We start from the raw sequence: 26,006 nt of genomic DNA, 5'->3' as shown, positions 1-26,006 counted from the left end.
GCCTGTGTACTAATGTGGAGGCCTGTGTGCTAATGTGGAGGTGTGTGTACTAATGTGGAGGCCTGTGTACTAATGTGGAGGCCTGTGTACTAATGGGGAGGCCTGTATACTAATGGGGAGGCCTGTGTACTAATGTGGAGGCCTGTGTACTAATGTGGAGGCCTGTGTACTAATGGGGAGGCCTGTGTACTAATGGGGAGGCCTGTGTACTAATGTGAAGACCTGTGTACTAATGTGGAGGCCTGTGTACTAATGTGAAGACCTGTGTACTAATGTGAAGGCCTGTGTACTTATGTGGAGGCCTGTGTACTAATGTGGAGGCCTGTGTACTAATGTGGAGGCCGTGTACTAATGTGGAGGCCTGTGTACTAATGTGGAGGCCTGTGTACTAATGTGGAGGCCTGTGTACTAATGTGGAGGCCTGTGTACTAATGTGGAGGCCTGTGTACTAATGTGAAGGCCTGTGTCTTGTTCCAGGCAGGCCTGATCCGGACTGATAACGGGGAGTTTTTCATCGAGCCCTTAGAGAAGGGCCAGCAGGATGTGGAGGTGAAAGGTCGTGTCCATGTGGTCTACAGGAGATCTGCCATAAAAAGGGAACCAGTACAAAGAAGGAAGGACCTCCACAATGAAGGTAAGGGAAGGGAACATCACCACTGTAGTGGGAAGAGGAGAGGTGAGCGTACACAAGCACGCATACACGCATGCACGCACTCACTCACTCACTCACTCACTCACTCACACACACACACACACACACACACACACACACACACACACACACACACACACACACACACACACACACACACACACACACACACACACACACACACACACACACACACACACACACAGAGCAGCCAGACAGTTCACTGCACCAGCTGGTAAGGTGAGGAATGCTGGTCCTATGAAGGAACTGGGGGAAAGTCTGTCTCTCTGCAGGTCAAATGGACCTGACTGGTCCTATGAAAGCACTGGGGGAAAGTCTGTCTCTGTGCAGGTCAAATGGACCTGACTGGTCCTATGAAAGCACTGGGGGAAAGTCTGTCTCTGTGCAGGTCAAATGGACCTGACTGGTCCTATGAAAGCACTGGGGGAAAGTCTGTCTCTCTGCAGGTCAAATGGACCTGACTGGTCCTATGAAAGCACTGGGGGAAAGTCTGTCTCTGTGCAGGTCAAATGGACCTGACTGGTCCTATGAAAGCACTGGGGGAAAGTCTGTCTCTGTGCAGGTCAAATGGACCTGACTGCTCCTAGGAAGGCACATTGTATTTCCTCCCTCCTGTTCGTCAACAACAGCTTGAGCATCTGGCGGGAGACGGTGGTCCTGTTGTAGGTTCCATAGATTCTCTTCTCCAGTGTCTGTGGCTGTAAAGCTGATAAGTACAGTCATACACTCTATAAAATTAGGGTTCTTTGGGCAGGGTGATGGTTCTACGTGGAACCATAATGTCTCAAATAACTCTTTTGAGCTCTTCGATGGTTCTTTGCAGTTCATAAAATGGTTCTTTCCTCTTTTAGTGATCATTAAAATGTAGGGGAGGCGGCTCATTCAAATTTTTTGGGGGCGTGGATTGCGCACAGCTCTTTTTGTGCAACCGTGAGTGAGAGTGTCATGTCAGGATATCTAATCTGTTGTGTAATGCCATTATATATTATATATGACAATGGCCAGTGATGGTGTCTTGTGAAAGACTCATGTATGGCCTTGTGTCAATTGAAAACAGATGACTAAATCAGTCATTGGGTCTCACTTCTCTCCTCGGGGAACCCCAGCTGTTCCAGAGGTAGCTCACTTGATTCAACCTGTCAATTAACACAATAATAACACCTACGGAGTTTTAACAATATAATATGGCTGACCAGAATAAACAACCCTGTATGGTTCTTCAAAAGGATCTACGAAGAACCTTTCAGATTGAGAAAGGTTATTTATAGAACCATTCTCCATAAAGGTTCTATAAAGAACAATAAAGAAGGGTTCTATCTAGCACCAGACAGGGTTGCAACCATAGCAGAAGCATTTTTTTGGTGCTGTTCATGAGTTGCACTTCCGTCACTTGGTCGCGTCGTTGCCGTTGTAATCAACATTCTACAGACGCCGCAGCCATATTTTACATTTTAGTCATTTAGCAGACTCTCTTATCCAGAGCGACTTACAGTTAGTGAGTGCATACATTTTCATATTGACGCTCAAAGGTAGAACGGGAGCTAATGACTTTGAACCGGGGCTGATGACTGTGTTGTCTAAATTACACGATGACATTGCTAAAGTAGGCACGTGTTTAGTAGGAAACAACTTTGCCATTATCATCATGTTGTAAAATTTACTTAGACACAGATGGCAATGTCATTAGCTAGCAAAGTTCGTCATAATTAGCAAGCAAATGCTAACGTTAGCTAGCTAACGTTATACTTCATCTAGAGTCAATCTGGCGACATCAAAATGATGACAGAAGGTTTTCCTACGGATTATTTGCCATTAGAAATGTCATCGTGTCATCAAGCCACGGTAATGCACTTCAGACCAACTCGTCATCAGCGCCCAGTGAGGATGCATTGAGTAGAATGCTCAGTTGGGCATCAGTCCTAAAACGGACGCTCAAAACAATATTGCGACGCAACGTGCAACCCATGAATATAGAACCTCTTTTAAGGGTTCTTTATAGAACCTGAGGAAAGGGTTCTTCATATCACCATACAGGTTCCATTTAGAACCTTATGAGCATGGTTCTTTATAGAACCTTCAAAAAAGGGTTCTATATAGCACCAATAAGGGATATGCTGTGGTTACAAGCCAAAGACCTCCTATCTGATACTATTTAGAACGGAAGTTACAAATGTAACTATGGTTCTACGAATACCTGGAAGACCGTCAGTACAGTTGAAAGTATGGATTATATCCCTCGCGCTCCGTGCAGGTCGAGTAATGATAATAATAATATAATAAGCCATTTAGCAGACGCTTTTATCCAAAGCGACTTACAGTCATGCGTGCATACATTTTTGTGTATGGGTGGTCCCGGGGATCGAACCCACTACCTTGGCGTTACAAGCGCCGTGCTCTACCAGCTGAGCTACAGAGGACCAAACAACAAAGTCACGCCGGTGCCGTGACAGCGTGGGAGGACGTGCCCCCCGGCGGTTCATGTAAAACCGTACGTCAGACCGCGCACCGTCTCAGAGAACCTTCTCGCCCCAAAAAGATTCCCAGTGACAGGAAAGCAGTGACGGTCTTCCAGGTATTCGTAGAACCATAGTTACATTCTTAACTTCCGTTCTACTTCATACCTTTCAGACCGTCAGTACGGTTCGAAGGTATGGATGACTCATACCAACAAGGTCACGAGGAATAGCACCACTAACCTCTGATTAATGCGCCAGTGCCGCTGGAAGAATGGCAGAGCCCATGGTGTGGCAGGATGCGACGTTGACCTTTGTAAAAATCTTTAGAACGTGCAGGGCGACGACCAGGTATTAGATGCGCATATTTCATTCAGAGAGCGCATGGAGCTCACTCACAAGAGAAAGACGTTTTCAGAGAGAACAATTTTATGTCCAGCTCCTCTGTATACTTGAAGGGAGGTTTCATCAAAGCCTCCAATACTAGAGGCAGATCCCCTGGGGGGGATGCAGCCGGCGTACACCTTGTAAGAATTGGCAGATTAAGTAGTGGTCCCCTTTCGATTTTCCATCGATGCGTAAATGGTTAGATGATATGGCTGAGGCATACACCTTCAAGGTAGAGGCAGAGCGACCTGAGTCCAATAGTTTCTGAAGGAAGCTCAGTATAACAGGTACAGGACACCGGTTCCTCCACCCTGGTAGAGCGCCATTCGGTAAACAGCTTCCAGCGACCAGCATACATGATCCTGGTCGATGGGGCTCTGGCCTTCTGTAACGTTGCGATAATAGCAGGATCGCAGCCAATCAGTAAAGGGACTCTTCAGAAGCCATAGCTGTAGTTGGTCTGGGCTGGGATGCCATGTCCTGTCGTCCAACTGTGAGAGCAGGCCCTTTCTGTGAGGGAGCTGCCATGGCTCTCCCTCCAGAAAACTGAGGAGGGTTGGAAACCAGGGTCTCGCTGGCCATCTGGGGGCTACAAGCAGCAGCCTGTGCTGAGCCTGAGAGACCCTGTGCAGCATTGCTAAGATCAGGGGTGTCGGAGGGAAATAAAACAGTAGGCGTGGTTATCTCCTGTAGCTCAGTTGGTAGAGCATGGCGCTTGCAACATAAGGGTTGTGGGTTAGTTTCCCACGGGGGGCCAGTATGAAAAATGTATGCGTTCACTAATTGTAAGTCGCTCTGGATAAGAGCGTCTGCTAAATGACTAAAATGTCAAAATCTAGGGAAGTGACCGGTTCGAGTTTTAAATAGTTGAAGGACAACTAGTGCCCGGTGGGCTCAATAACGAGCACAGCAGTGGAGGATATCTTGACAAAGTTAGCACCGGAGTACGGTGGCCAACACACACACTAGCTGGTGGGCTAAGTCGGCACAAGACAAGGAAGCCCGATATCCTCCACTGCCGTTTAAGATAGAAGGGATAGGTATGGGGAGAGCTGTCACACAGCCTTGGAAGGAGAATTACACACTCTGACCCACACAGGTCACAGGCTTTTCGGTGACACACTGACAGTACACACAACTCACACAGAGTTTAGCTTTCCCTCCCGGGACCTGGGAAGATGCAATCTGAGAAACAGGAGCAGCGGAGCGGTCAACTTGCGCGATACGGCTAAGCTAACTTTGGCAGAGGAAATAAGAGACAGTCGTGGTCTGAGGTACGGTTTTATATGAACGTCCTCCCACGCTGTCACGGCAACAGCGTGACTTTCTTGTTGTTATTATTACTCGACCTGTACGGAGCGCGGGGGATATAATCCATTCTTTCCTTTGGGATTATCTTTTAGTTTACTGGATGCTGGCTGTACTTGTGTCAAATATACAAATAAGCAGTGGAGGTCTACAGTAGACTAGACCACCCAAACGAGAGGAGACCTAGTGTTGTGCCAATGAGTGTGTTGGAGCGGTAAGCCTGAGTGAAGCCGACTGTGCTCGAACGTCGACGGGTGACGTCGAGGGAGGTGCATCTGCGACAACCAAAAGTCAGACACTGTAGGGGTTTTCCTATCAGCAAGGCTCAGATCAACAGGGTAGTGTCAATTAATATGCCATTTAGCAGACGCTTTTATCCAAAGCGACTTACAGTCATGCGTGCATACATTTTTGTGTATGGGTGGTCCCGGGGATCGAACCCACTACCTAGGCGTTACAAGCGCCGTGCTCTACCAGCTGAGCTACAGAGGACCACATAGCTGCTATTGTTTATAAACTTTTTTTTCTGTATAAATGTCTAAATAAACTTTTCTATGTGCCCATATCACAAAATGAAAAAATAATTGTTTAGAGAGAGGTCTCAAATATTACTTTCATTTGTAGGCCTATCCCCTTTAGCTTTGTGCTGCATTCGTAAGTAAGAGGGAGGTGGGAATGTACATGTTGTGAAGTTGTAAATACCAGTTGGATGCATTCACGTGCTTTGAACTCGTTGAGAAACGCGGACTGGCTAGTATCTCTATTTGCACATCATCTCTTGCACATCTATCATTCCAGTGTTAATACTAATTGTAATTATTTTGCACTATAGCCTATTTTATTGCCTTACCTCCATAACTTGCTAAATTTGCACACTGTATATTATATGTATTTCTATTTGTATTTTTGACTTTGTTTTGTTTTACCCCATATGTAACTCTGTGTTTGTTTTTATCGCACTGCTATGCTTTATCTTGGCCAGGTCGCAGTTGTAAATGAGAACTTGTTCTCAACTGGTTTACCTGGTTAAATAAAGGTGAAATAAAAATAAATAAATAAATAATGGCCAACAAGCTGCGTAAACCATAAACTAAAAGTACAGCTATCATGCCTGTTAACAAATTATAGTGTTCAAAAACCATATGAATAGATTGCTTTTTATAAATAATGTTTTGTTGTTGCTTTTAACTGCGGAAAATGCTATTTCCTTAGTAGGTGACGTCAGAGGTCACCATATGAAGGTGAGGTCAGTACAGGTGCATCAAAGCTGGGACCGAGAGACTGAAAAACAGATTATATCTCAAGGCCATCAGACTGTTAAACAGCCATCACTAGCACATTAGAGGCTGCTGCCTACAGACAGACTAGAAATCACTGGCCACTTTAAGAAATGGAACACTAGCCACTTTAATAATGTTTACGTATCTTGCATTACTCATCTCATGTGTATATACTGTATTCTATACTATTCTACTGTATCTTAGTCCATGCCGCTCTGACATCGCTCGTCCATATATGTATATATTCCTTAATTCATTCCTTACTTAGATTTGTGTGTATTGGGTATATATGTTGTGGAAATTGTTAGATATTACTCGTTAGATATTACTGCACTGTCGGAGCTAGAATCACAAGCATTTCGCTACACCCGCAGTAACATCTGCTAAACACGTGTATGTGACCAATAACATTAGATTAGATTTGTGGGAGAAGTGGGAGTTCAGGATGAGCGTTTCCCACTAGTAATTACCAGTTGCAGGGCCGTTCAAGTGGATTTTTCCCAGCCCTATGTGGTAAATGCCCACTTCCTACTTGGTTACAAACGTAGCATTAGAAAAATCTGTCGATGTGCCCTTGAGCAAGGCACTTAACCCTAATTGCTCCTGTAAGTCTATCTGGATAAGAGCATCTGCTAAATGACAAAAAATGTAAACTGTAAAATGTAATCGCAGCAAAGTTGGTTCCTGTTTCAGTCACTTCTTTGGCCACGTTTGCGTGGGTCAATCAAAAAACACGCAAATGACTGGCTGACAAATAGTGCCCCCATAATGCAGGGGATGGCTGCATGGTGCAGTTGGTGAGAAGCAACTGCAGCGACTAGAAGGCGACTTCATCAAAAACTGCATGACCTTTGATCACATGATCTTTGCAAAGTTCATTCAGTCGAAATGTAGTCGCAAGTCGGACAATTTTTATAACCATAATGGAACACACTTTGAAAGGTGGAGACCGTCACCGTGACCGTGACCGTCACCGCCTTTCAAAGGGTGTTCCATTATGGTTATAAAAATCAGCTCGAACGCGCCCAATGTCTTGCAGTATGGCTGTGTTCTGTGACATCATTAACTGGCGTCTGGTTCTGTGTCATTATCTGGGTTCTATGTCATCATTATCAGGGTTCTATGTCATCAATTTATCATTATCTGAGTTCTATGTCATCATTATCTGGGTTCTGTGTCATCATTATCTGGGTTCTATGTCATCATTATCTGGGTTCTATGTCATCATTATCTGGGTTCTATGTCATCATTATCTGGGTTCTGTGTCATCATTATCTGGGTTCTATGTCATCATTATCTGGGTTCTGTGTCATCATTATCTCAATCAATCAGTCAATCAAATTGTATTTATAAAGCCCTTTTTACATCAGCAGATGTCACAAAGTGCTATACAGAAACCCAGCCTAAAACCCCAAACAGCAAGCAATGCAGATGTATTATCTGGGTTCTATGTCATCATTATCTGGGTTCTATGTCATCATTATCTGGGTTCTATGTCATCATTATCTGGGTTCTGTGATTCAGTTTTTTTATGACATATTGAGGGCCTTCAGAATCTGAGTCCTGATGTCATATTTCCAGCAGTTAGTTATTCCAGATGTGGTTCTGTAAGTATTGGAATGCAGGCAGCTCGACAGGTGATTTACATTCATACATCCTATTTGTCAAGTTTCGCCACTTCCACGTTTGTCACATTGTCACTGACAGCATGCAAAATGTGGGCTACTTACCTTCTCTCAATTTGCCCTAATATTATCTCAATCATTTCAAATGGACACCTCCTATCTCCAACCTCACATGTGGATGATTGTACCTTGGACACATAGAGAGCCTTTATATTTCTATAGAGTAGAGTGGTGGATGATTGTACCTTGGACACATAGAGAGCCTTTATATTTCTATAGAGTAGATTGTACCTTGGACACATAGAGAGCCTTTATATTTCTATAGACTAGAGTAGTGGATGATTGTACCTTGGACACATAGAGAGCCTTTATATTTCTATAGAGTAGAGTAGTGGATGACTGTACCTTGGACACATAGAGAGCCTTTATATTTCTATAGAGTAGAGTAGTGGATGACTGTACCTTGGACACATAGAGAGCCTTTATATTTCTATAGAGTAGAGTAGTGGATGACTGTACCTTGGACACATAGAGAGCCTTTATATTTCTATAGAGTAGAGTAGTGGATGATTGTACCTTGGACACATAGAGAGCTTTTATATTTCTATAGAGTAGAGTAGTGGATGATTGTACCTTGGACACATAGAGAGCCTTTATATTTCTAGCCACTGAGACGAACCTTCCTTCTGTGGCAGCTTATTATTTGTCTGACAGATTCCAAGAATCCATTCTTAACGACACAGTAGTATTTTCTCTTCTCTATGCTGTGCTGTTTCTCACCTAAGTACATTTACATGATTCACCTTCATCACCTTCCCGGAACTGTCTGCGTAAGGAAGCAGGCTAGAGCAAGTGCTCGAAGTCCTTGATTTGGAATGGTATTGAACCCATGTCTGGGGGCTTGATGCCCATCTGGTCCTAGTGTATGGGTCTCTGACGGCATAGTGAGGTGGCAGAGATTCCTTGCAATCGTTGTGGAATGGGATCATTCCCAGCTGCCCATAGCCAAATTCCATGTTTTATAACACCAGGCTGTCTTTACATGGTCATTTATTTAGTATCCAGACACATTCCTGTTGCTGTCGACAACAACAACAATGTTCAACGAGGAAATTAAAAACATTGTTACATTTGCTATTGCACTTAACTGTTATTTTCGGATGGTTTCCATTCCTTAAATTGTTGACTCACAAGTAACTGTTGCATTTAGCTTAGTCATTTTCCAGGGACACATAAAGCTTTAAAAAATAAAATAGCTAAAAATGCTAGGCCAAATCGTACCCTACTGTCACGGACGTTGAAGGACGGGTCAGACCAAGGCGCAGCGTGAAAAGCATACATGTTTATTACAACAATAAACACATGAACCAAAACAACGTAACGTGAAGTCCTCAGGCTAAACACAATACAAGCCTCTACACGGAACAAGATCCCACAACTAATGATACCAAACAGGCTGCCTAAGTATGATCCCCAATCAGAGACAACGAGCGACAGCTGCCTCTGATTGGGAATCACACCCGGCCAAACATAGAAATACAACACCCAGACTGAGAACATAGAAAATACAACATAGAACTCCACACCCTGACTCAACATACTAGAGTCCCATTCGTCAGGGTGTGACACCTACTGAGAATGCACGTACACCTGTTTCTTTAGGTTGTATAATACAGACGACGATCCCTCTGACGTACAGGACATACACTATCTCACAAAAGTGAGTACACCCCTCACATTTTTGTAAATATTTTTGAGTATATATCTTTTCATGTGACAACACTGAAGAAATGACACTTTGCTACAATGTAAAGTTGTGAGTGTACAGCTTGTATAACAGTGTAAATTTGCTGTCCACCTCAAATAACACAACACACAGCCATTAATGTCTAAACCGCTGGCAACAAAGTGAGTACACCCCTAAGTGAAAATGTCCAAATTGGGCCCAATTAGCCATTTTCCCTCCCCGGTGTTATACAAGCTGTACACTCACTGCTTTACATTGTAGCAAAGTGTCATTTCTTCAGTGTTGTCACATGAAAAGATATCACAGATCATAGGGACTTACAGGAGGTATACAGTGGGGAAAAAAGTATTTAGTCAGCCACCAATTGTGCAAGTTCTCCCACATAAAAAGATGAGAGAGGCCTGTAATTTTCATCATAGGTACACGTCAACTATGACAGACAAATTGAGAAAAAAAATCCCGAAAATCACATTGTAGGATTTTTAATGAATTTATTTGCAATTTATGGTGGAAAATAAGTATTTGGTCACCTACAAACAAGCAAGATTTCTGGCTCTCACAGACCTGTAACTTCTTCTTTAAGAGGCTCCTCTGTCCTCCACTCGTTACCTGTATTAATGGCACCTGTTTGAACTTGTTATCAGTATAAAAGACACCTGTCCACAACCTCAAACAGTCACACTCCAAACTCCACTATGGCCAAGACCAAAGAGCTGTCAAAGGACACCAGAAACAAAATTGTAGACCTGCACCAGGCTGGGAAGACTGAATCTGCAATAGGTAAGCAGCTTGGTTTGAAGAAATCAAGTGTGGGAGCAATTATTAGGAAATGGAAGACATACAAGACCACTGATAATCTCCCTCGATCTGGGGCTCCACGCAAGATCTCACCCCATGGGGTCAAAATGATCACAAGAACGGTGAGCAAAAATCCCAGAACCACACGGGGGGACCTAGTGAATGACCTGCAGAGAGCTGGGACCAAAGTAACAAAGCCTACCATCAGTAACACACTCCTGTTCATGTCTGGACTGGCTGCATCATTGAGACTACACGAGTCTATTCCAAAGCTTAGTTGCGCCCCAAATTTCTCCCCATTTCCTATTTAGTGCACTACTATCGACCAACGCTTGTGCAGCAAACACGTAGGCTATATCCCAAATGGCACCCTTTTCCCTTTTTAATGTTATTAAGCCCCTACAAGGAGTGCACTAAACAGGGAATTGGGCTGATGCCATCAGAGGAAGACATACTACCTCCTCATGTCACGGATTCAGCCGAGGCTGCCCCTCCTCCTCGCTCGGGCAGGCTTCGGCGTTCGTCGTCTCCGGAGTACTAGCTGCTACCGATCTATGTTTCTGTGTTCTACTTGTTTTGTCTTTATTGTTCACACCTGGTTCCCATTATGTATTGATGCCTTCCCTATTTAACCCTCTGGCTCCCACTGTGTGTTGTGCGTGTTTGTCCGGGTTTTGGTTGTCGTCTGGTGAGCGGGTGTGTTCCCTCCCTGCGTGGAGGGTGTGTTATTTACGTTACCTTCGAGTAAAGTACGCCTTCTGATTAGCTCTGTGTCCTACGCCTGACTTCGCCTACCGCATTACACTGACGCCTTGACACCTCATCCGCATGGAAACATGCTGCTGTATGCTAGCTAATTGTTGGTATGTAACTCGTTGCAATTCCTCATGTCTCTTCTCTTCCACACAGTGGCAGACTTTGGGATTGCGAACCTCCCCAGAGCTCTGGACCTCTTGGAGCACAAGCTGACAGAGTCGGAGCGCAAACGGCGGCACGCCAAGAAGGACGACTACAACATCGAGGTGCTGCTGGCCGTGGACGACTCTGTGGTGCGCTTCCATGGCAAGGAGCACGTGCAGAACTATGTCCTCACACTCATCAACATAGTAAGTCCATTATGACTCTTCATGTCACGCATGTGAATACTTTATGAATGATATGGGCGATTCCACGCCGGCGTAGGGCCGAAAAATGTTTTTGGTATGTCAGATTGTTCTGGCAATGCTCACAATAGTAACTGCATTGGGAGGAAGGAGGTTTGAGCGCTTTTTCATTTGTATCACCAACCATTTGTTAGAGAATCATGATGAAAGTGGACATTTTAGGCCCTTTTTAGACCCCATGGCTGCGTTTACACAGGCAGCCCAATTCTGATATCTTCTCTTTTTTAGAGCCAATTCTGATATCAGATCTTTTTTAGAGCTAATCTGATTGGACAAAATACCAAATAGTGAAGAAAAGATCAGAATTGGGCTGTCTGTGTAAACGCAGCCTTAGGTCTGCGAATCGTACATGATACAGACAACGTCTTAGTGTCGTTATACTCCTTACAGGGTTCTCTCAAGTATGAGTATGTCTAGATTCTGAAATAATACAAAAATTCACATTAATTTATTCAACATTAAAAATATTTATATTAATATCTCAAAAGTACCCTTTTTGATTTTGCTTATGTTGTTTGTAACAGTATACTCTTCAAACCCATCACATTTCCAGAGTGGGCTCTCTGCTACTTTTAATCACCCATTTTATACATAGAAATTGACATTATAGGTCATTAACCAATCACAGCCCTCCTTTACGATTGCGCATTCATCAAATCACCAGCAGAGGGAGTTCCCTTTGAATCCATTTTCCCATTCACTGTGTTGGGTGGTGCCCATACAGTGTATCCTATGTTCAGAGTCAGCAGAGAGCCCGCTCTGGACATGGGATGTTCTTGTAGAGTATATTGTTCCAAACAATACTTTTGAGATATTAATATTTCTAATGTTGCATAAATGAATGTGAAAATAGTATTTCGGAATCAAGACATACTCCATATTTTAGAGCACACTATAAAGATGTTGTCTGTGTCAAGTACAGTTCACAGATCATAGGGACTTACAGGAGGTATACAGTGGGGAAAAAAAGTATTTAGTCAGCCACCAATTGTGCAAGTTCTCCCATAAAAAAGATGAGAGAGGCCTGTAATTTTCATCATAGGTACACGTCAACTATGACAGACAAATTGAGAAAAAAATCCCGAAAATCACATTGTAGGATTTTTAATGAATTTATTTTGCAATTTATGGTGGAAAATAAGTATTTGGTCACCTACAAACAAGCAAGATTTCTGGCTCTCACAGACCTGTAACTTCTTCTTTAAGAGGCTCCTCTGTCCTCCACTCGTTACCTGTATTAATGGCACCTGTTTGAACTTGTTATCAGTATAAAAGACACCTGTCCACAACCTCAAACAGTCACACTCCAAACTCCACTATGGCCAAGACCAAAGAGCTGTCAAAGGACACCAGAAACAAATTGTAGACCTGCACCAGGCTGGGAAGACTGAATCTGCAATAGGTAAGCAGCTTGGTTTGAAGAAATCAAGTGTGGGAGCAATTATTAGGAAATGGAAGACATACAAGACCACTGATAATCTCCCTCGATCTGGGGCTCCACGCAAGATCTCACCCCATGGGGTCAAAATGATCACAAGAACGGTGAGCAAAAATCCCAGAACCACACGGGGGACCTAGTGAATGACCTGCAGAGAGCTGGGACCAAAGTAACAAAGCCTACCATCAGTAACACACTACGCGCCAGGGGCTCAAATCCTGCAGTGCCAGACGTGTCTCCCTGCTTAAACCAGTACATGTCCAGGCCCGTCTGAAGTTTGCTAGAGTGCATTTGGATAATCCAGAAGAGGATTGGGAGAATGTCATATGGTCAGATGAAACCAAAATATAACTTTTTTGGTAAAAACTCAACCTTCGTGTTTGGAGGACAAAGAATGCTGAGTTGCATCCAAAGAACACCATACCTACTGTGAAGCATGGGGGGTGGAAACATCATGTTTTGGGGCTGTTTTTCTGCAAAGGGACCAGGACGACTGATCCGTGTAAAGGAAAGAATTAATGGGGCCATGTAACGCGAGATTTTGAGTGAAAACCTCCTTCCATCAGCAAGGGCATTGAAGATGAAACGTGGCTGGGTCTTTCAGCACGACAATGATCCCAAACACAACGAAGGAGTGGCTTCGTAAGAAGCATTTCAAGGTCCTGGAGTGGCCTAGCCAGTCTCCAGATCTCAACCCCATAGAAAATCTTTGGAGGGAGTTGAAAGTCTGTGATGCCCAGCGACAGCCCCAAAACATCACTGCTCTAGAGGAGATCTGCATGGAGGAATGGGACAAAATACCAGCAACAGTGTGTGAAAACCTTGTGAAGACTTACAGAAAACGTTTGACCTGTGTCATTGCCAAAAAAGGTTATATAACAAAGTATTGAGAAACTTTTGTTATTGACCAAATACTTATTTTCCACCATAATTAGCAAATAAATTCATTAAAAATCCTACAATGTGATTTTCTGGATTTTTTTCTCATTTTGTCTGTCATAGTTGACGTTTACCTATGATGAAAATTACAGGCCTCTCTCATCTTTTTAAGTGGGAGAACTTGCACAATTGGTGGCTGACTAAATACTTTTTTTCCCCACTGTAGGTCTAAAAACGGTCTAAAATTGCCACTTTTATCATGATTAATAAATTTAAAAAGACAAATTAGTGAAACAATTGTTTGTGATACAAATGTAAAAAGCATGTTAAACATCCTTCCTCCCAATTAAGTTTCTATGTGAGAATTGCCATTACAATCGGAGATACCATGACATGGAATTGCGCTATATGAATGCTACATGTCACATACTCACCACCAAAATTGGATTAAACCAGATCAAAGTAAGTTGACCAAAGTATGAACAATTACTGTTGCTTCTACATTGATAACGTTTGATCATAAAGTTACACTTGGATTCAGGAGGTGGGATTATTAAGGGCTTTTGTGACATCACAAAAGGCTCAAATTTGAATACACCAATGGTAATGTCTTATTCTCTTACCTAATTTAAATAAGTACCGCCTTGTAACCAACATGGCAGAAGGCGTGTTTGCAGAGGGGCGTGGTTTACATAGCTGGGTAGCTACTCTACTGGTGCCAAAATTTGAGTTCAGTGTGTCAGCAAATATAATCACAGGTTTCCCCTATTCATCTAATGCAAATATACTTATAGGTTTCAGCTTTCATCTGTGTCTGGTGTTCGCTAGTTACTGGCTAGCTATGTCTTCAGCCAGCATGGAACAAAAGCAGGGGAAGGGTTGCCCAAAACTCCAACACAGTTGCCGTGTCATTGCATCAATAGATGTGCCAAACAGGAGATTCATACAAACTTCTTAACATATTTGATGGTCATGATTAGGGCTGTGGCAGTCATGAATTTTGTCAGCCGGTTATTGTCAAGCAAATAACTGCCGGTCTCACAGTAATTGACCGTTAATTAACACACACATTTAGCATCTCCTGGCTTCCACGCATAGCCTACAAGCCACTGTTGCGGACCTTTTGGAACCTCTACATTTAAAAAAGTATAATAAATCCATGTAATATAGCCTACGCCTTCACAATACATCCATTTATTTTACACAGGTCTAAAGAAACATGATATGAAGAAAATGTAGTCTATTTCAGAAGAACAGAATAGCATATCCTTATGTTAGGTCCTGATCTGGCTACACCATATGGCTGTGGGCTACACTAGTTATCCTTATGTTAGGTCCTGATCTGGCTACACCATATGGCTGTGGGCTACACTAGTTATCCTTATGTTAGGTCCTGATCTGGCTACACCATATGGCTGTGGGCTACACTAGTTATCCTTATGTTAGGTCCTGATCTGGCTACACCATATGGCTGTGGGCGACACTAGTTATCCTTATGTTAGGTCCTGATCTGGCTACACCATCTGGCTGTGGGCTACACTAGTTATCCTTATGTTAGGTCCTGATCTGGCTACACCATATGGCTGTGGGCTACACTAGTTCATCTAGCAGACTAGATTTGTTTAGAATTCCGTGGCATTATTTTATATTATTTTATAGTATGAAGAAAACAATTGAACAAAGCTGAATAAAATAGAAAGGATATTTTCTCCAAACGATTTCAGAGGAGTGGCCACATGCAGCTATTCTGTGTTGAGCGGTTAACTAAGAAACAGGTCCTCCTATATGCTTAATTTAGAGTTATTTATGTAACTTTAGTTGTGATACAAACGTTGGGCTACATGTTTTGATTTTTAATACCTTCTAAGGCTGCATGATGCGACTCTAGTTATGATTTGAAAAAGTCACATGAAAGGCATGAGCTCTGCTTAGTTTTTTTTTGCGCTAGGCTGCACACACTTCATCAGTCTCTCATTCACAATTTGACGGCACTTGATAATGACTCTGATTTCCCAGCTGCATCCCCTTTATGTGGCGAAATGTCCCCTAAGAAAATCCATGCCTTTTTGCAGCCAGTGGCCGTTGTGCCCTCGGGCTGAATATAATCATTATAATTCCCTTCTCCCTCACTCACATGGCTCTCGGTCACGTGATCGGGTCTTTCTCACAGGCTACAAGTGAAGACAGACACATCGGGGACCCGACTGCGCATGTCCTCATCCAATTCGAGGCGCATATTGAAGATATTGGAACTGTCCACATTTACTTTTCGTCAGCCAACAAGATGAGTCGGCCTAACTGAACAGCAAAAGCACTAGCCTATGTCAATCTACTATCCCCCATAGTACAAACGTTGACCTATTCTATTATGTGCGAGAAATACATATTCCAAACATAGTCTGGGACAGTTGTGGGATGCAATAGATCCCAAATTAATAAAACCACTAGCATCAAAACACCTGTTTTAAGCAATGAGCCTGAAGCAACAGATGAGAACATTTAGCTTAAAATGTTGATAAACTATTAGGCTATTTCTTCCCATTATAAGCGCAGCAATGCGCACACGGCAGTAGGCTGTAAGTGCAAATGTTCCATTAGCAGGAAAACACCATTCTCAAAAGTGACCACAAATGTGATTATGCATGTATTGCTTGTATAATAAAGGTGCATTTTTATGGTGAACATTTTCTTCCCCAAACTTGAAACTCAGGCGCTGCATAAGTATGCCAGTTAGGCTCTACACCCCGTTGTAAAGCGGATTAATGTGCTTCATTTTAAGAAGTTATTTGGCCACTTTAGTTGTGATACAAACCTTATCAAAACATATAAGCCTATGGGCTAAGCTACATGAAGTGTGCCACTATGATTTTAAAAAGTTGCCAAATAAATCATGCACTATTTGCCTAAAGCTGGGCATCATTCACAAGTGATAATATATTATTCACAAGTGATAGGCTAATATTGTCACCCCATCACACTATTCTTGATTTAATATTTTCTTTACATATACTAAATAATATATGTGTGAAATTTGTTTTGATTTAGAATGGACCATTATCATGCACCAAATACATGTCATCTATGCACTTAAATAGCGAATGGAGGATGCTTTTCACATGGTTCATTTTCATGCCAGCCAGGTAGGTTATACTCCTGTTGTAAAGAGAAGCAATGTACTTAATATTAGGAAAGTTGAGAAATAAATATAGTAGGCCTAACCAATAGAAAGCTGATGGGATCCTCCTCTTTTTAGTAGAGACCATCACTCTTGTTTTCTCACGCAATTGCATAGCCTATAGAAATGTTGCGCAACATGAGCTCATGTTGCCGGGGCGGCAGGTGGCTTAGTGGTTAAGAGCGTTGTGCCAGTAACAGAAAGGTCGCTGGTTCTAATCCCCGAGCCGACTAGGTGAAAAATCTGTCTGTGCCCTTGAGCAAGGCACTTAACCCTAATTGCTCATGTAAGTCGCTCTGGATAAGAGCGTCTGCTAAATGACTGAAAACGTAAATGTGTTTGATTAGATTTTCTATTGCATTTTCATTGAAGTCAGAGTGATTAGAGGGACAATAGAGTGCTGAGTACCAGGCATGTGTGGTAGGCTACTAATGACCATCAGCAGCATCAGAGCTTGGAGAAGCCTAATTACCGTGACTAAACGGTCATGCGGAATTTGACTGCTGTCATCACTCGTGACCGCCGGAATGGCAGTAATACGGTCACCGTAACAACCCTAGTCATGATATATGAACATCGCCTGACAGTCAATATACACTGAGTATACCAAATATTAGGAACACCTTTTGCCCTCAGAAAAGCCTTGGTTCGTCGGGTGTCGAAAGCATTCCACAGGGATGCTGGCCCATGTTGACTCCAATGCTTCCCACAGTTGTGTCAAGTTGGCTTGGAGGTCCTTTTGGGTGGTGGACCATTCTTGATAAACGCGGGAAACTGTTGAGCGTGAAAAACCCAGTAGCGTTGCAGTTCTTGACACACTCAAACTGGTGCGCCTGGCACCTACTACCATAGCCCGTTCAAAGGCACTTAAATCTTTTGTCTTGCCCATTCACTTAAAAATCCTTATTTTAACGGTCTCCTCCCCTTCATCTACACTGATTTAAGTGGATTTAACACGTGACATCAATAAGGGATCATAGCTTTCACCTGGTCAGTCTACGCCATGGAAAGAGCAGGAGTTCTTAATGTTTTGTTCAATCAGTGTATATACATGTATGTAATGTAACCAGCCTTCACCCTGTAAAGTTTCAACTGAAATTGTCCAAGATGCTAGCTTGATAAACAGTGCTGACAATTACACTTGGGCTAGCAAGCTAAATGATATATACAACATGTTGTCTATATTGATGCTGTTACAATAACCAAACAGGATAAATACATCATTTGTGATGTTGTTTGAGTTACTTTGTTTATCAGCAAATTTGCTTGAGATAATCTCACTGCAACACTGCTCATGTTGCTTGTTGCTTGACATAGGCGTTTTCAAAGAACCGTCATTCAAGGTGAACTCCCCGCCCACTCAGCCTACCAGCTCCCCGCCCACTCAGTCTACTAGCTCCCGCCCACTCAGCCTACCAGCTCCCCGCCCACTCAGTCTACTAGCTCCCGCCCACTCAGCCTACCAGCTCCCGCCCACTCAGCCTACCAGCTCCCCGCCCACTCAGCCTACCAGCTCCCCGCCCACTCAGCCTACCAGCTCCCGCCCACTCAGCCTACCAGCTCCCCGCCCACTCAGCCTACCAGCTCCCGCCCACTCAGCCTACCGGCTCCCGCCCACTCAGCCTACCAGCTCCCCGCCCACTCAGCCTACCAGCTCCCCGCCCACTCAGTCTGTCCTTTCAGACTTCCTGACTTCAAATTCTGTGCATTTTTATTTGGGAAAAATATTGTTGGTGATGTTTTAGTCACTCAAAGGGCAATTTTACATGGAAATCAGAATGACTGTTTGGGACCTTTAAATCTTTCTTAGCTGTTTGACCCCTATGTGCAACTGCTCTGTTTTGCTGTGTGTGTGTGCTCAAACTTTCCTGTGGACAGCTTACTGTACTATTCACCATACAGACCAGAGTTGGGGGCCAATTCGAAAAGCTATTGGAATGTAATTGACCAAGCCAGTTGACTGTTGCCTGCAGGACAAGATGACTGTTTGTGGAAGGTGAAAATCTGTTCTCTCTCATGGGAATGACTTGATAGAGTAGTAACAGCGTTGTCTCTGGCTCGCTGGACAGACTTATTCTCACCTCCCCAATGTGTGTAGATTCCCCCTCAGGTCCTTGGCCTGGTTGTTACTGTACTAGTTCCCTTCTCTCACGTTGTGGACGTTGATACATTATTTCTCCCTCGCCTCAACTCTCCCTCTCTCTTCCCCCCAGCTTCTCTCTCTCTCTCTCTCTGTCTGTCTGTCTGTCTGTCTGTCTGTCTGTCTGTCTGTCTGTCTGTCTGTCTGTCTGTCTGTCTGTCTGTCTGTCTGTCTGTCTGTCTGTCTGTCTGTCTGTCTGTCTGTCTGTCTGTCTGTCTGTCTGTCTGTCTGTCTGTCTGTCTGTCTGTCTGTCTGTCTGTCTGTCTGTCTGTCTGTCTGTCTGTCTGTCTGTCTGTCTGTCTGTCTGTCTGTCTGTCTGTCTGTCTGTCTGTCTGTCTGTCTGTCTGTCTGTCTGTCTGTCTGTCTGTCTGTCTGTCTGTCTTGTCTGTCTGTCTGTCTGTCTGTCTGTCTGTCTGTCTGTCTGTCTGTCTGTCTGTCTGTCTGTCTGTCTGTCTGTCTGTCTGTCTGTCTGTCTGTCTGTCTGTCTGTCTGTCTGTCTGTCTGTCTGTCTGTCTGTCTGTCTGTCTGTCTGTCTGTCTGTCTGTCTGTCTGTCTGTCTGTCTGTCTGTCTGTCTGTCTGTCTGTCTGTCTGTCTGTCTGTCTGTCTGTCTGTCTGTCTGTCTGTCTGCTCTGTCTGTCTGTCTGTCTGTCTGTCTGTCTGTCTGTCTGTCTGTCTGTCTGTCTGTCTGTCTGTCTGTCTGTCTGTCTGTCTGTCTGTCTGTCTGTCTGTCTGTCTGTCTGTCTGTCTGTCTGTCTGTCTGTCTGTCTGTCTGTCTGTCTGTCTGTCTGTCTGTCTGTCTGTCTGTCTGTCTGTCTGTCTGTCTGTCTGTCTGTCTGTCTGTCTGTCTGTCTGTCTGTCTGTCTGTCTGTCTGTCTGTCTGTCTGTCTGTCTGTCTGTCTGTCTGTCTGTCTGTCTGTCTGTCTGTCTGTCTGTCTGTCTGTCTGTCTGTCTGTCTGTCTGTCTGTCTGTCTGTCTGTCTGTCTGTCTGTCTGTCTGTCTGTCTGTCTGTCTGTCTGTCTGTCTGTCTGTCTGTCTGTCTGTCTGTCTGTCTGTCTGTCTGTCTGTCTGTCTGTCTGTCTGTCTGTCTGTCTGTCTGTCTGTCTGTCTGTCTGTCTGTCTGTCTGTCTGTCTGTCTGTCTGTTGATGGATTACCAATGAAAGAGAAACCCCCCCCAGCTTGTTCATTACAGGCTCAGGCAGCTCCTAGCACCTTAATCTTATTACGCAGCCCTAATCCACCAAGTCACATTTTCACAGGGTGCTGGTTTCACTCTGTAACAGTTACCATTTGGGTCCAGTAGGGTGGTCTGATTTAGCTGCACTAGACCTGTCGCTGGTGTATCCCAAATGGCACCCTGTTCCCTAGGGCTGCTTGTCAAAAGCAGTGCATTATATAGGTACTAGGTTGCCATTTGGGATGCAGCCACTGTGAGTTGACTGGGAGTGGAGAGGACAGGGTGGTGGAGCTGCGGCGGGATGGGGCTGGCTGGTGCTGGACTGCTGCTGGGCAGCCAATCAGCACACACATCCACCCGGCCAGAGGATCTGGTTCGTTGCTCCCAGTCCCTTTAGACTGAGAGATCTACGTTTCTACAAACAAGGTGAACCCTGGAGCTCTTCTGGTTAAGCCAGTGGCTTGCTGTGTCTGAAAGAGCTCTACCCACCCAAATCCCCCCCAATCCTTCCCAGCCACCAGGAGAGAATGTGGAGCTAGTACAGTACCACTTGGAGAAAATCTCCCGGCCCAAGGAACTGATTAAAGCACATCCTGCCTGGACCGAGCCATGCTAGGAGACTGCAGAGCCTGCGAGGTGCCTGCCTCAGGTACTCCTGAGTGGCGCAGTGGTCTAAGGCACTGCATCGCAGTGCAAACTGTGCCACTAGAGATCCTGGTTCGAATCCAGGCTCTGTCGCAGCCGGCCGCGACCGGGAGACCCATGGGGCGGCGCACAATTGGCCCAGCGTCGTCCAGGGTAGGGAGGGAATGGCCGGCAGGGATGTAGCTCAGTTGATAGAGCATGGCGTTTGCAACGCCAGGGTTGTGGGTTCGATTCCCATGGGGGGCCAGTATATATTTTAAAAAAATGTGTTCACTAACTGTAAGTCGCTCTCGATAAGAGCGTCTGCTAAATGACTGTAAATGTAAAATGTAAATGCCTGGACCAAGCCATGCTAGGAGACTGCAGAGCCTGCAAGGTGCCTGTCTGGACCAAGCCATGCTAGGAGCCTGCAGAGCCTGCGAGGTGCCTGTCTGGACCAAGCCATGCTAGGGAGCCTGCGAGGTGCCTGCCTGGACCAAGCCATGCTAGTAGCCTGCAGAGCCTGCAAGGTGCCTGCCTGGACCAAGCCATGCTAGGAGCCTGCAGAGCCTGCAAGGTGCCTGCCTGGACCAAGCCATGCTAGGAGCCTGCAGAGCCTGCAAGGTGCCTGCCTGGACCAAGCCATGCTAGGAGCCTGCAGAGCCTGCAAGGTGCCTGCCTGGACCAAGCCATGCTAGGAGCCTGCAGAGCCTGCAAGGTGCCTGTCTAGACCAAGCCATGCTAGGAGACTGCAGAGCCTGCGAGGTGCCTGCCTGGACCAAGCCATGCTAGGAGACTGCAGAGCCTGCGAGGTGCCTGCCTGGACCAAGCCATGCTAGTAGCCTGCAGAGCCTGCAAGGTGCCTGCCTGGACCAAGCCATGCTAGGAGACTGCAGAAAAAAAAAAAAAAAGTCAACTTAAAATGATGTGTTTGCTCAACTTGTCTCATATGTTCATTCAACTAGAAATTATTATTTGGGCACAGTGCTTTTAACATACAACGTTTTCAACAGACATATTTTGTGCTGAGGTGATTTTGAAGGAGTCAGGCGCAGGAGGGTAAATCACAGAATAACAGGATTTATTCTGAACCACAGAGTTACGCATTAATGCGTAAAAACACGGCACACAGGGAATATTCCCGGCGATACAAAATACACGGAGCTCCACCGAGCTTCTCTCTCCTCCACAATAAACAATCACACACACAAAGACAAGGGGGCAGAGGGAACACTTATACAGGTACTGATGAGGGGGATATGAACCAGGTGTGTGTAATAAACAAGACTAAACAAATGATGAGGAGCGGCTGTGGCTAGAAGGCCGGTGACGACGAACGCCGAAGCCTGCCCGAACAAGGAGAGGAGGCGGCCACGGAGGAAGTCGTGACATATTTGACATTGTGCATTTATACAGTCATTATTAATCGACATGTCCTCACCTCGGATTAGAACTCACAACCTCTTGGTTCACGTCACGCCGATCTTCCTGCCAAACCACCATGTCTGTCTACTATCAGTTAATCGGACTATTCTCTCATCATTCATTGTATTTACTTATTTCAGCAATTTGAGGGTTTTCTGTGTACTTGTCTATTGTTGGTGGGGCATATTATTCTGTTTTAATGTTACTCCTGAATCACTATGATAAATAAAATAGTTGTTCTTGAGTGTACTTTTAACAGAGCTGAGATTTACTTTGATGTGCAAAGTGTAGCAATACAGGTGAACTCAGTCATTGACACAGACATGGTGGCGTAACAGGAACATTGGAATGTCATGAACCAAGAGGTTGTGAGTTCAAATCCCAGGTGAGAACATGTTGAATAACAATTACTGTATAAATGAACATACACAATGTCAGTGTGTCAAATATGTCAGTTGAAAACATTGTATATTAAAACCACTGTGTGTGTAACTAGTTCCAGAGCGTTTTTGTTAGTTAAGATGCACAAATAATAATTTTAGTTGAATGAATATATGAGACAAATTGAGTAAATGCATCATTTTATGTTCACTGAATTTCTGCCTACGTTTTCTCAAGTTGGAGCTACAGTAAGTTTGGCCCAACTATACTCTTTTAGTTCAGGTAACACTGACCAAAAAGTTGAGTAAACTAAAAAAAAGCGGTGGAACCAACTATTTTTTTTTCCTTCTTTTTTTACAGTGCAGACTTGGTTTGACTCTTGATTGGAATTCCATGTTGGCTTGAACCTCCTCCATTAAGTCCACACACATTCCAGAGCATCATTATGGGGCCAAATGGCAGTCATCGTAGCATTTCTAGGTCAGACTAGTTCAGCCATTGCATAATAACAGTGGTTTCGTTGGACGCGTGCCAATGTTTTAACAAGATATGGCACATGGTTGCCTGTTGAATCACAACTCATAAGAATAGAGGGAGAACAACTCCACATCCCCACGGCCAACAAGGCACAGCACCAGCATGAGAAGCATTAAAAAGAACCAAACACACCCACTCACTGTGGGTAGCAGCATCCCATTACCACCCACTCACTGTGGATAGCAGCATCCCATTACCACCCACTCACTGTGGGTAGAAGCATCCCATTACCACCCACTCACTGTGGATAGCAGCATCCCATTACCACCCACTCACTGTGGATAGCAGCATCCCATTACCACCCACTCACTGTGGATAGCAGCATCCCATTACCACCCACTCACTGTGGGTAGCAGCATCCCATTACCACCCACTCACTGTGGGTAGCAGCATCCCATTACCACCCACTCACTGTGGATAGCAGCATCCCATTACCACCCACTCCCTGTGGGTAGCAGCATCCCATTACCACCCACTCCCTGTGGGTAGCAGCATCCCATTACCACCCACTCCCTGTGGATAGCAGCATCCCATTTCCGGCCACTCACTGTGGATAGCAGCATCCCATTACCACCCACTCACTGTGGGTAGCAGCATCCCATTACCACCCACTCACTGTGGGTAGCAGCATCCCATTCCATGTATGCAAAACCAAACCAGCAGAGAGCAGACAGACGCACACACACACACACACACACACACACACACATATTCTCTCTATCTCTGTAGAGGGGAGTGCTTCCACTCCTGTGCTGTCGAGTGGAAGCACATTGGTGTGAACTATATTCAGTAGGGGTGCTTGTCTTGTCAGGTTCTATGTCAGATTATTATAGGTTATTGTTCAGTAGGGGTGCTTGTCTTGTCAGGTTCTATGTCAGATTATTATAGGTTATTGTTCAGTAGGGGTGCTTGTCTTGTCAGGTTCTATGTCAGATTATTATAGGTTATTGTTCAGTAGGGGTGCTTGTCTTGTCAGGTTCTATGTCAGATTATTATAGGTTATTGTTCAGTAGGGGTGCTTGTCTTGTCAGGTTCTATGTCAGATTATTATAGGTTATTAGCATGATATTAGTGTTAAAGGGGCAATCTGGGATTTAAACAACAACAAAGTGAACACCCACCACTTTTTTGAGGGTGAACAGCTAAGGGATGGCGCTGGAGAAATGCAACCACTCAAGTTCATAGACAGAGCTATGGATGCAAGTTAATGTTTATTGTTAATGTTAAGAGACAGTATTTGAAATAGGGGCTTTTTACTGTAGCAGCATAGATACCAGTTGTAGATAGAATAGAGATATTTTGTGAGAGAGACAGCCCTGGTTGGCTGGCTGGTTCCCTTATCCTTCTGAAAGGCCGGCCCTGGCTGGCTGGTTGCCTTATCCTTCTGAAAGGCCGGCCCTGGCTGGCTGGTTGCCTTATCCTTCTGAAAGGCTGGCTGGCTGGTTGCCTTATCCTTCTGAAAGGCTGGCCCTGGCTGGCTGGCTGGCTGGTTGCCTTATCCTTCTGAAAGGCCGGCCCTGGCTGGCTGGCTGGTTGCCTTATCTTTCTGAAAGGCTGGCTGGCTGGCTGCCTTATCCTTCTGAAAGGCCGGCCCTGGCTGGCTGGCTGGCTGGCTGCCTTATCCTTCTGAAAGGCCGGCCCTGGCTGGCTGGCTGGCTGCCTTATCCTTCTGAAAGGCTGGCCCTGGCTGGCTGGCTGCCTTATCCTTCTGAAAGGCCGGCCCTGGCTGGCTGGCTGGCTGCCTTATCCTTCGAAAGCTAAACAAACTAACAGCTGTGTGTTTGCCAGATGTGACGTGCTCTATAGACTCCTTCACAGAGCTTTAGTGACCATAAGAGTTGGCAAGACGGCACAAACAGATCTGGGACCTGGCTATAGACTCCTTCACAGAGCTTTAGTGACCATAAGAGTTGGCAAGACGGTACAAACAGATCTGGGACCTGGCTATAGACTCCTTCACAGAGCTTTAGTGACCATAAGAGTTGGCAAGACGGCACAAACAGATCTGGGACCTGGCTATAGACTCCTTCACAGCGCTTTAGTGACCATAAGAGTTGGCAAGACGGCACAAACAGATCTGGGACCAGACTATAGACTTCTTTTACAGAGCTTGAGTGACCATAAGAGTTGGCAAGACGGCACAAACAGATCTGGGACCTGGCTATAGACTCCTTCACAGCGCTTTAGTGACCATAAGAGTTGGCAAGACGGCACAAACAGATCTGGGACCTGGCTATAGACTCCTTCACAGAGCTTTAGTGACCATAAGAGTTGGCAAGACGGCACAAACAGATCTGGGACCTGGCTATAGACTCCTTCACAGAGCTTTAGTGACCATAAGAGTTGGCAAGACGGTACAAACAGATCTGGGACCTGGCTATAGACTCCTTCACAGAGCTTTAGTGACCATAAGAGTTGGCAAGATGGCACAACCAGATCTGGGACCTGGCTATAGACTTCTTTTACAGAGCTTCAGTGCCTCCGGCCCATGCCTCGCCAACCTCCACCGATGGGGCATTAAAGCAAGCCCCCTTAGTGCCTGTGGGGTGGAGCAAACCAAGCACCACATTCCTAAGGTCTGTCCAATCTACCAACTCAGCGGAGGCCTACAGACCCTCCCTCAACACAGCAGGACCGGAAGCAATGGCTTGGCTAAAGGAATTCACTAAATAAATACATTGATGTTGTTTGTCTCTCTGGCTACTTCCTTTAGGTTGATGAGATCTACCACGATGAGTCCTTGGGAACCAACATCAACATCGTCCTCGTCCGCATGATCATGGTCGGGTACAGACAG

General features: G+C 44.9%; 1 long non-coding RNA gene across 1 annotated transcript; it reads left to right on the top strand.

Annotated features, from left to right (window-relative positions):
* Positions 1–482: 482 nt before the first annotated feature.
* Positions 483–26,006, top strand: LOC123488928. The gene is made up of 3 exons (XR_006660343.1): positions 483–634; positions 11,181–11,377; positions 25,923–26,006. It is a non-coding gene; the product is annotated as an uncharacterized LOC123488928 (long non-coding RNA).

This window comes from Coregonus clupeaformis, unplaced genomic scaffold, assembly GCF_020615455.1.
Source record: "Coregonus clupeaformis isolate EN_2021a unplaced genomic scaffold, ASM2061545v1 scaf2596, whole genome shotgun sequence".
NCBI lineage: Eukaryota > Metazoa > Chordata > Actinopteri > Salmoniformes > Salmonidae > Coregonus > Coregonus clupeaformis.
This window is presented reverse-complemented; position numbering and strand designations above follow the sequence as displayed.